A 12,531-nucleotide genomic window follows, 5' to 3' on the forward strand; every position below is an offset into this window, starting at 1 on the left:
AAGATGGCGTCAGGCGTTCCACACTTTTGTAATAAATATAGAATGTTAGCAATCTAGTTGTTCATTAGGATACTGTTGAGAGGCAGAGGCCAGGGGCACGGACTCTAAAAATTGAATGCAGGTAGGAGGGTGCAAAGGCAACAATTTAACCACACTGAGCAGGCAGGAAGGGCCGTGGCAGCACAACAGACTATGGAGGGCAGTGGAAAGGGGGGCAGGGGCAACAAACCAACAATACAGGACTTGCAAGAGAGGCTGTGGCAATGTAATAGACCATTGTGGGCAGAAGGAAGAGTACAACCATACATGCAACAGACCCGATTCAGCCAGGAAACGTCCAATGTTTTTAAGCTCAAATGGGCTTTATTTGATCTGTCTCCTGTCTACAATCTCCTCTTTTTCAATGTAACTCAAAGGGGAAAATCAATACCCCAGTTTTTTTCAAAATCTCCCTCTTACCAAGTTCAAATTGTTCGCAAGTATGGTACATTGGATCATGGAAGGAAATGGGGTAGGGACATGAACTTGGATAACAGAGGACAGGAGGGACATGGAGAGGTGCACCAAACTGACCCTGCAGGGCAGGCATCAGGGTTTGCAGCAGCACAATACACCACACAGGGCATGCGGGACGGGAGTGCAGCACAGCAATCCATAGAAAGCAAGAGGGAGGGGACAGGACCATGCACATGGAGAACAGAGAACAGAGGGGAAAGAGGCAATGGTAGCTAGCTGACCATAATGGACAGACAGGAAAGAAAGCTGCAGCATAACAGACCATAAAGGGCAGGAGGGACGGATCAGGGGCAGTACAATGGAACAGACAAGCCAGGAAGGAGGGAGTAGGGGTCTGCACATGTAAACAGAGGGCTGGGGCAAGGGGGCAGGGCAGGAGCAGCAAGATAGCCATGGAGGTCAGGCAGGATGGGCACTAGAAGCAAGACACACCATGAAGAGCAACAGTGAGACTGTGATGGCATACACAAAGACCATGGAGGGAAGGTGGGTGGGGGTCAGGGGCAGCTAACTGACCACACAGGGAAGGTGGGAGGGGCCATGGCAGCACAGAAGACCATGCATGGCAAGTGGAAGGGTTAGTGGCAGCACAATGGCTATGAAGGAGGGTGCAGGGGCATGCACAAAGGACGATGGAGGATAGAAGGGAGGGTCAGGACCTGTGCACAGACAAGAAAGTTCAGGGGAAGGGGCCTCACAACAGACCACACGGGGCAGGCAGGAGGAGCAGTTGCAGCACAACAGACCAGGGAGGGCAGAAGGGTGTGGCATTACAATGAACCATGTAGGACAGGAGGAAGAGGATAGGGGCATGGCATGTGGACAGGCAGGGTGGAGGTGGCAGGGACAGGTTACAGTCATCTGACAATGCTAGGCAGGTGGGAGGGGAGTGGCAGCTCAACAGAACACTTAGAGTAGATAGGAGTGGCAGGTCCATGGAACATGGTGGGCAAAAAGGACGGAGCAGGGGCATGCACGAAGACATCGGAGGGCAGGGGGAAGGAGAATAGGGGCAGCAAGCTAAGCACAGAGTTTAAGCAGGAGATCAATGATGGGGCATAGAATTGGGCAATGGAGGGCAGGAGGAGTGGACTGGTACATCATACCAAATTGAGGGCAGTGGCAGCACATCAGACCATGCATGGCAGGAGGGAGGAGGCTAGTCCATGGATTCACACAACAGAGGATAGGGAGGAGGGGGATGGGGCAGCAAGCTAGCTGTTCAGAGAAGGCGGGTATTAGGAACTTTATTGTTTTTAAAACATGTGTCTGTGCGAACTACTTAAAATATGAACAAGTATGCAGAATAATCTCACTTTTATTCAGGAAGAAGAGGACGTTTGTGACTGTGACTCCGGGCTCACTTGGCAGAAACACCCCCTGACCCTCCACCCCCTATCGCAAAATGTAATGCCCGTGAAAAGGGTAGGTGAACACAGTGTTATATAGAACATAGTCCTGAGAGCACGATTGAAAATGAAAACTAGATATAGTGTATGGTATAAACTATGCACCAAAAAGTGTGATATAAGATGAACCGGGCGTGAAATATAATATGCAATACATTGTGCGCAATGACAGATTCATTGGAGAGCGCGAGATAGCACAGGCACTAGCGCGTGCTATGCGATATGCGCCTTGGAGTGTAATATGCACAGGGCAGTGTTGTGTAACCTAACTAGTCTCTAAAGTTGTAATATAAAATATGTGCTGGGGAGTGTAACGTTGCATATGCACTGTGACAAAGATATGGTTCCCAGATTGTAATATGTATGGCATAGCACTGTGCGTTATAACATAGGCATCGAGGAAGGCACGTTAGATGGGGCAATATAACCCGTGCGAAGACAAGTGTGGCATGACATATTCACGGGGTGGTGTTACAGTGCACATGGGCTAGAGAGTGTCATAGCATATGCACTAGCTAGTGGAATACAACACAGAGGTTTGTGGCACTCAGCAGGCATTGGTGGGTGTAACACAGCATTGGGCTCTGCCAGGAGCGCGCTGTGACTCTCAAGTGATGTTCGTCCCCTTTCCAGAGAGTAAAATAAAAGGTATTACACATCCGGCAGTGGATGTGTGTTTTATTAACCGTGAGGGGGTTTCTTGCATAGTTTTGGTCGAATTTTTGTCGAATCCCCTTTGAATGGCTTGGTGTGCATGTGTATTAAATGTGCCCGTCAATAGCAACCCATGTTTGTATAAATAAACGACAAGGGTGTCTACTGGGATTAGGCACGGTAGGGCATCCGACATGTCAGAGCTTCACTAGTGGTGTAAATACATTCCACGTGGATTCATTGTATGCATAGTCGCCTTTTAATGAATAACACGCAAATCGTCATGGTGATAGGTACGTACCATTTGTCCAGCATGTCCTAGGTGTGTCTATAAATATATATTTTAAAAAAATAATAAAAAACAGTGGCCAGCCCTGGGGATTGGGGTCAAAAAAATATAATTAGGAGACAGGCCCTGGGGGATGGGGTCATCAGGGCCAATAAATTAGAATAAGAAGGGGAACCACACAGCACCCCTTCTTAAAAAATTAAAATAAATAAAAGACTGGCATCGTGCCGGAGGTCTAACCTCCTCCTTGCAGCACTCTGCAAACGCGCCCCCTGGCGAGTTGTAAGTTGGGGAATTAATTCCTCTTCAATACTGAGGGTCCCTGAGGGCCATCTAGCCCAACAGGCATCTCCAGTATGCACCAGGGAGCTGCGCTACAGACAGGTGTTCTGAGGCCAAGCCCCTTTTTACAGCTCTCTGCAACGCAGCTCTGTGGCGCTTACTGGAGGTACCTAGTGGTCTAGTTTGACCCTAGGGACCCTTAGGATTCAAGGGGACTTAATCTCTCAACTTAGAACAGCCACAGGGCGCGTTTACACAGTGGTGAAGGGAGGGGACGGGGCCTGAGGTGACGTGTGCAAACACGCACTATGGCACGTTTTAAATTGGGGATATAATTTCCCTTCAATACTGAAGGCCCCTGGGGGCTAACTAGCCCACCAAGTGCTTCCAGTAAGCGCCACTGAGCTGCATTGCAGAGAGGTGGTCCAGGCCGTGCCACTTTTTACACCTCTCTGCAACGCAGCTCTGTGGCACTTACTGGAGGTACCTAGTGGGCTAGTTGGACCCTAGGGACCCTCAGGATTCAAATGAACTTAATCTCCCAACTAAAAACGGACACAGGGCGTGTTTACACAGTGGTGAAGGGAGGGGACGGGGCCTGAGTTAACGTGTGCAAAAACGCCCTGTGGCCTGTTTTAAGAGGTAGTTTTAATCCCCCTGCCCTATTATATACTAGGGGCTTACAGAGGAGGTCATGCTAATCACAGGGGGACCCCAACGCATAATGTTCCCTAGTGTATATAGGTGTTTTCACCTTTATTCTAAGTGTCTTTTAACATAGCACTGGCTCTAGGACCGGTTAGTCAGACTCAGTTACCACCAGTATCCGTCTGAAAAAGTTGAGGGTACAGGATGATTTTGCAACAAGGCTTCTTTCTGCTCTTCTTTTTGTTCTTTCTGCACGTTATCCTTCTTCCTGCACTTTTCTTCGTCTTTGAGGTCTTCTGTTGCTTCTTTCTGCACTTCTTTTTTTTCTTTCTGTGCATTTTTTCTTCTTTCTTCACATGTCCTATCTCTGTAGGCATAGTTAGAAATTAGCATTTAAAAAACCTTTGAAATTCACAGAAAAAAACATAGGTTTCAGGCGAGTTATAGTTAGGAATTAGCATTTAAAAAACCTCAGAAATTCACTGAAAAAACCATAGGTTTCAGGGGTGTTATAGTTAGCTGGACTTTTCACTTGTACAAAACCATTGAAATTCCCCCGTTATAGTTAGTTCAGCTAACTATAACTCGCGCGCCCGCAATGCACTGCTGATGACGTCACATATTACATCACTCATGACATGGTCAGTGACATCAGTTATGACATCACTGATGACATCTCAAATGACATCACTGATGACATCATCCTTGTGATAGAGTGGCAGACCTCCTCTCACCCTAATATAACCTTTGATACACACATTCAAAAATAGATACTAACATTTTCAAAACAATGGACATACCAATACCAGTTACAACAACCTTTTCAGTAATTTTAAGATCCACATACACATCCACTCATTCACCAACAGTCCGATACAGTCACTCATACATGTACTCACTCATCATATGTACTCATACACCTATACATCCTGTTACACAATGCCACTCATCCATAGAGTTACTCACACACATAGTCACTCATGCTAAAAAAGAATCAAACATACATTTACTTGCATATACAGTTATACACACACCACCACACTTACTTCTACGGAAACTTACACATACTTAGTCTTTTAAACAATCACTTATAGAAACACATACTTATTCATACAGGAACTCTTTCAATCTCTCACTCTCACATATACTCACTTATATACACCAATAGTCACATATACTAGTTTAAAACATATGTAGTTACTCATAAAGACACTATTGAGACAGTCATTCACTCACTAACACACCCATAAACACACTCATCCACCCAAACAGACCTGCACACATGCTGTCTTCAACACATACAAACAGTGAGTCACTCATTCATGCACCTATGCACTACGTAATACCCCCCACCGAACCATGCAGACACTCAGACTGATACTCAAAAAACCAACTAATAACCTATATAGACACCCATGTAGCTACTCACCAACACATGCAGCCACTTATACACAAAGTGAGAGACTGATACAGATATTTACATATTTAAACATTACTCACTAAGCCATGTATTCATTATGATACACTTAATCAGTCAGTTCCACAATCAATTTTTCAAAAACAAATCATCCATTTAGACACTTATATACCCATTTATTCTTCCATCGACCTTGAGATATACATATATAAAACATATTCAATTTTCAGAAAAACACACATTCACTGGATGATGTCATCAGTGATGTCATCAGGGATGTCATTTGAGATGTCATCAGTGATGTCATGAGTGATGTCACTGACCATGTCATGAGTGATGTAATATGTGATGTCATCAGCAGTGCATTACGGGCGCGCGAGTTATAGTTAGCTGAACTAACTATAACGGGGGAATTTCAATGGTTTTGTACAAGTGAAAAGTCCAGCTAACTATAACACTCCTGAAACCTATGTTTTTTTCAGTGAATTTCTGAGGTTTTTTAAATGCTAATTCCTAACTATAACGTGCCTGAAACCTATGTTTTTTTCTGTGAATATATATATATATATATATATATATATATATATATATATAAATTCACTGAAAAAAACATATGTTTCATGCACGTTATGGTTAGGAGTTGTCATTTAAAAACCTTAGAAATTCACTGAAAAAACCATAGGTTTCAGGGGCGTTATAGTTAGCTGGACATTTCCCTCCTACAAAACCCTAGAAATTCCCCCGTTATAGTTAGTTCAGCTAACTATAACTCGCGCCCCCGCAATGCACTGCTGATGACGTCACATATTACATCACTCATGACATGGTCAGTGACATCACTGATGACATCACTGATGACATCTGAAATGACATCACTGATGACATCACTGATGACGTCATCCATGTGATAAATTAGTGCATCTTCTCACACCCTTTAATATACTCAATCAAAATTTCAGACGTCCATTCTCAAAACCATAGATACTCCAATACCAATAACTACATACCCACTCATTGACTCTTAGATCTACACACACATCCACTCACTCACCTGTACAGTCACTCATACTTACAGTCACTCAGTACAGGACTATCATATGCATTTATACACCTACATAGACACTCACACACCACCAATCATCTATAGAGGTACTCTCACACCTAGTCAGTCATGCAAATAATTAATCACACTCCCATTTACTCACCTATGCAGTTATACACACACAAGTTCACTTACTCATAAAAATAGTACCATATTCTTACGCTCTTATACTATCACTGATACAAGCACACACTCATCCATACAGCCACTCTCACAATCACACACTCTCACATATACCCACTTATATACTCTTACACACATATATACTGCCTTTCACATATTTAGTTACTCACACGTACCACTGAGATATACATTCAATCACTAACACACCCATACATACACTCACCCAACCATGCAGTCCATCACAGATGCACTCTTAAAGCCATGCACCCATAGAATCACCCACTCACACATGTATGCACAGAGTCTCATACACACCCCACCCACACAAACACTCAGGCACCCAAACAGATACTCAGACAACCAATCAATAACCCATAGAGACACTCATATAGCTATTCACAAAATCATGCAGCTGCCTATACACAACAGACAGACAGATACAGACATTCGCACAGTTTAGTCACTAGTCTGCAGTAATATACGTTTAATGACTCACTTATAGAGTCAGTCAGGCACCTACTAAATCATCCATTCACACACTTATACACCCAATCATTCTTCCATAGGTTTTTCCCTATATATATATTAAACATATTTAAAATTTACAGAAACACACACTCACTGGATGACATCATCAGTGATGTCATTTCAGATGTCATCAGTGATGTCATCAGTGATGTCACTGACCATGTCATGAGTGATGTAATATGTGACGTCATCAGCAGTGCATTGCGGGGGCACGAGTTATAGTTAGCTGAACTAACTATAACGGGGAATATCTAGGGTTTTGTACGAGGGAAATGTCCAGCTAACTATAACGCCCCTGAAACCTATGGTTTTTTCAGTGAATTACTAAGGTTTTTTAAATGCCAATTCCTAACTATAACGCCCCTGAAACCTTTGGTTTTTTCAGTGAATATATATATATATATATATATTCACTGAAAAAACCATAGGTTTCACACATGTTATAGTTAGCGGAAATTTTACTGATAAAAAACCAATGAAATTCCCCCGTTATAGTTAGTGCAGGCAACTATAACTCACGCGACCGCAATCCTCTGCTGATGCTAATACTGTATTTAGACACTTATTTGCCCATGTCTTCTTCCATAAATTTTTAGCTATACATATATTACAAATATTTTTTTTTCATAAAGACACATATGTCATCAGCAGAAGATTGCGGTCGCGTGAGTTATAGTTGCCTGCACTAACTATAACGGGGGAATTTCATTGGTTTTTTATCAGTAAAATTTCCGCTAACTATAACATGTGTGAAACCTATGGTTTTTTCAGTGAATTTGCAAGGTTTTTTAAATGCTAATTCCTAACTATAACGTGTGTGAAACCTATGGTTTTTTCAGTGAATTTGTACGTTTTTTTAAATGCTAAGTTACTTTACGCCATTTGTGGCGTGCACGCCCACTTAACGCAGTTCGTTCCGCACCGCGCGCCCACTTTACGCAGTTAGTGCCGTGCACGCACCGCGTGCCCACGTTACGCTAGATGGGCCATGTACGCACGATGCGCTTCGCGCACCGTGCGCACATGGAGGACATATGATGCACTTCGTTTTGAAAGGTAATATTTACATTTTTCACACCTCTTATAAGCCATGCTCAAATGGTGCCCTTCGGGCACCATTTGCACACGGGGTGGGGAGAGTGTGGATAATTTTTTTCTTTTAATATTTTTTTTACCGTACGCGTACGGTAAGCGTAATCGGCGAAATTAGCGAAAAAATAAAAATTCCGTTTTTGGCCTTGGTGGATCTTTGGGGACTCCCTCAACATGGCTAGGTGTTTTGGAGCTGTCCAAACAGCCCCTTTACATGTTTTTGTGCTTTGTATTTTAATCCACACTCTCAGTGCGAGAGAGAAAATGGCGGCCGCCGCTTCCTGGTTTCGGCCGATTCGAATGTTTACTAAGATCTAAGAGCCAATCAGAATCGCGCACGCCACCGTACGCGTACGGTAAGCGTACCGTAAGCGCACCGTAAGCTGGCTCAGATATATATATTGATTTAAAGGCTATTTTCTCAGAATCTACTGAACAGATTTACACCAAACCTACAAAAGGCACTTTCTTGACCTGAGGACTACCTCTCTGCCAAATTTCTAGTAATTCTGTTCAGCCGTTCGGGCTGTAGCTGTGTCTAAAGGTCCTATGGAAAAATGCATGGGAAAAACGCATTTTGGGACCCCCTTTTATCTCAGCCCCCGCTTGACGAATCCCCCCGAGACTTTCAGGGTAGGAGCGGAGCGTAGCGCCCCACCTATTTTGAAAAATTCGCGAGGATTCGTCGACCGACGCCAAAGTTATTCAAAATAGAATGTTGCGGATTTCCTATGGAAACGTGGTCCTAACTATAACTACCTACTGGCCACCGCCAGTAGGTAATATATATATATATATATATATATATTCACTGAAAAAACCATAGGTTTCACACATGTTATAGTTAGCTGGACATTTTACTGATAAAAAACCAATGAAATTCCCCCGTTATAGTTACTGTAGGCAACTATAACTCACGCGACCGTAATCCTCTGCTGATGCTAATACTGTATTTAGACACTTATTTGCCCATGTCTTCTTCCATTAAATTTTAGCTATACATATATTACAAATATTTTTTTTTCATAAAGACACATATGTCATCAGCAGAGGATTACGGTCGCGTGAGTTATAGTTGCCTACAGTAACTATAACGGGGGAATTTCATTGGTTTTTTATCAGTAAAATGTCCAGCTAACTATAACATGTGTGAAACCTATGGTTTTTTCAGTGAATTTGCAAGGTTTTTTAAATGCTAATTCCTAACTATAACGTGTGTGAAACCTATGGTTTTTTCAGTGAATTTGTACGTTTTTTTAAATGCTAAGTTACTTTACGCCATTTGTGGCGTGCGCGCCCACTTAACGCAGTTCGTTCCGTGCGCGCACGGTGCGCTTTGCGCACCGTGCGCGCACAGTGAGCACGCGGTGCGCTTCGCGCACCGCGTGCCCACGTTACGCTAGATGGGCCATGAACGCACGATGCGCTTCGCGCACCGTGCGCACATGGAGGTCATATGATGAGCATCGTTGTGACAGGTAAAATATAGGTTTTGTTTATCGCTGCTGAGCCATGCACTAAAGGTGCCCTTCGGGCACCTTTTGCACACGGGGTGGGGCGAATGTGGATTTTTTTTTTTTTATTATTATTTCTTACCGTACGCGTACGGTAAGCGTAATCGGCGAAATTTTTGAAAAAATTAAAATTGCCTTTTTTCACTTGGGGGATCGTTGGGGACTCCCTCGACATGGCTAGGTGCTTGGGAGCTGTGTAAACAGCCCCTTTACATGATTTGCACTTTGTTTTTCAACCCCCTGTCAGAGTGCGAGAGAGAAAATGGCGGCCGCCGCTTCCTGGTTTCGACCGATTCGAATGTTTACTAAGATCTAAGGGCCAATCAGAATCGCGCTCGCGCACGCCACCGTACGCGTACGGTAAGCGCACCGGAAGCGCACCGTAAGCTGGCTCAGATATATATATTGATTTAAAGGCTATTTTCTCAGAATCTACTGAACAGATTTACACCAAACCTACAAAAGGCACTTCCTTGACCTGAGGACTACCTCTCTGCCAAATTTCAAGTAATTCTGTTCAGCCGTTCGGGCTGTAGCTGTGTCTAAAGGTCCTATGGAAAAATGCATGGGAAAAACGCGTTTTGGGACCCCCCTTTTATCTCAGCCCCCGCTTGACGAATCCCCCCGAGACTTTCAGGGTAGGAGCGGAGCGTAGCGCCCCACCTATTTTGAAAAATTCGCGAGGATTCGTCAACCGGCGCCAAAGTTATTCAAAATAGAATGTTGCGGATTTCCTATGGAAACGTGGTCCTAACTATAACTACCTACTGGCGACCGCCAGTAGGTAATATATATATATTCAATGAAAAAAACATAGGTTTCAGGGACGTTATAGTTAGAAATTAGCATTTAAAAAACCATAGAAATTCACTGAAAAAAACAAAGGTTACAGGAACGTTATAGTTAGGTGGACAATTCACTCGTACAAAGCTAGACCTGGGCAAAAATTCTGTTCCGCTCGCGGAAATTGCGATAATTTGACATTTACACATTCCGCGGAGAGCGCGAAAATGTCAAAATTTCCGCAATCCGCATCTTACCGGAATTTTCTTTCTTGCTCGCGCTGTAAAAAATACATTCTTGCGTGCGCGCGATCGCCTTACCTGAATCCCCACGTTCGCCGACAAGTTTTCCCGATCCGGTCGCGTTCTCCACGAGATGTTGGATTGTTGGTAGCCATTTGCACTGTCTCGCGACAGTTCGCGCCCCCATTAACGTCATTTGTCGCGTGATCTCGTCATTCGTCGCGTGATCATGTCTTTCTTCTCGTGATCATGCACCGCGAGAGTATGAGATGCTTGACATCTCAAACATGTCATTCTCCACCGCGAGCGAGAGGGTGAGGACGTGGGCATGTCATATCAAACGCGAGCGGGCGGGACAAGTGAAAAGAAGATGGCCGCGCCCTTGAGCAACCGCATGGGTAAGTTGTCAAGCCGCGATCACGCAGAAAATACCGCGAACGGGCGGGAAAAAAACTTCTGTGTCTTCGCGATATTTCCGCGTGTTTACAGAGATGTTTAACATTTTCGCGATAGTTTGCGAAAGTGAATTTCGCAAATTCCGCCCACTCCTATACAAAACCAGAGAAATTAAGCTGTTATAGTTAGTTGAGCTAACTATAACTTGCGCCCCCACAATGCACTGCTGATGATGTCACATATTCACATATTACATCATTCATGACATGGTCAGTGACATCACTGTTGACATTTGATGAACCCCAGTAAAAGAAATAAATACATAAAATCGAGCTCAACAGATAAACATATAACCATTAAAATATATATTACCTACTGGCGGTCGCCAGTAGGTAGTTATAGTTAGGACCCTGTTTCCATAGGAAATCCGCAACATTCTATTTTGAATAACTTTGGCGCCGGTCGACGAATCCTCGCGAATTTCTCAAAATAGGTGGGGCGCTACGCTCCGCTCCTACCCTGAAAGTCGCGGGGGGATTCGTCAAGCGGGGGCTGAGATAAAAGGGGGTCCCAAAACGCGTTTTTCCCATGCATTTTTCCATAGGACCTTTAGACAGGGCTACAGCCCGAACGGCTGAACAGAATTACTAGAAATTTGGCAGAGAGGTAGTCCTCAGGTCAAGGAAGTGCCTTTTGTAGGTTTGGTGTAAATCTGTTCAGTAGATTCTGAGAAAATAGCCTTTAAATCAATATATATATCTGAGCCAGCTTACGGTACGCTTACCGTAAGCTTACCGTACGCGTACGGTGGCGTGCGCGAGCGCGATTCTGATTGGCTGTTACATCTAAGTAAACATTCGAATCGGTCGAAACCAGGAAGCGGCGGCCGCCATTTTCTCTCTCGCACTCTGAGGGGGGGGCTGTAAACAAAGGCAAAAAACATATAAAGGGGCTGTTTAGACAGCGCCCATGCACATAGCCATGTTAGTTGAGTCCTCAAAGATCCCCCAAGGCCAAAAACGGAAATTTTTTATTTTTTGAAAATTTCGCCGATTACGCTTACCGTACGCGTACGGTGCGCTTACGCTAAAAATTTTAATTACAAAAAAAACACTCTCTGTGCATGGCATATTATTGTCATCACTTACAAATTAAATTTAACAGATTACATATCACAAGGAAGCGCATAATATGTCCTCCATGTGCGCACGGTGCGTAACGTGGGCACGCGGTGCGCGTAGCGCACTGCGTGCCCACCTTGCGTGTACGGCACTAACTGCGTAAAGTGGGCGCGCGGTGCGCGAAGCGCAACGCGTGCTCAATGTGCGCGCACGGAACGAACTGCGTTAAGTGGGCGTGCACGCCACGAATGGCGTAAAGTAACTTAGCATTTAAAAAACCATACAAATTCACTGAACAAACCATAGGTTTCACACACGTTATAGTTAGGAATTAGCATTTAAAAAACCTTGCAAATTCACTGAAAAAACCATAGGTTTCAGACATGTTATAGTTAGCGGAAATTTTACTGATAAA

This window comes from Triturus cristatus, chromosome 1_1 (genome assembly GCF_964204655.1).
Source record: "Triturus cristatus chromosome 1_1, aTriCri1.1, whole genome shotgun sequence".
Classification (NCBI taxonomy): Eukaryota; Metazoa; Chordata; class Amphibia; order Caudata; family Salamandridae; genus Triturus; species Triturus cristatus.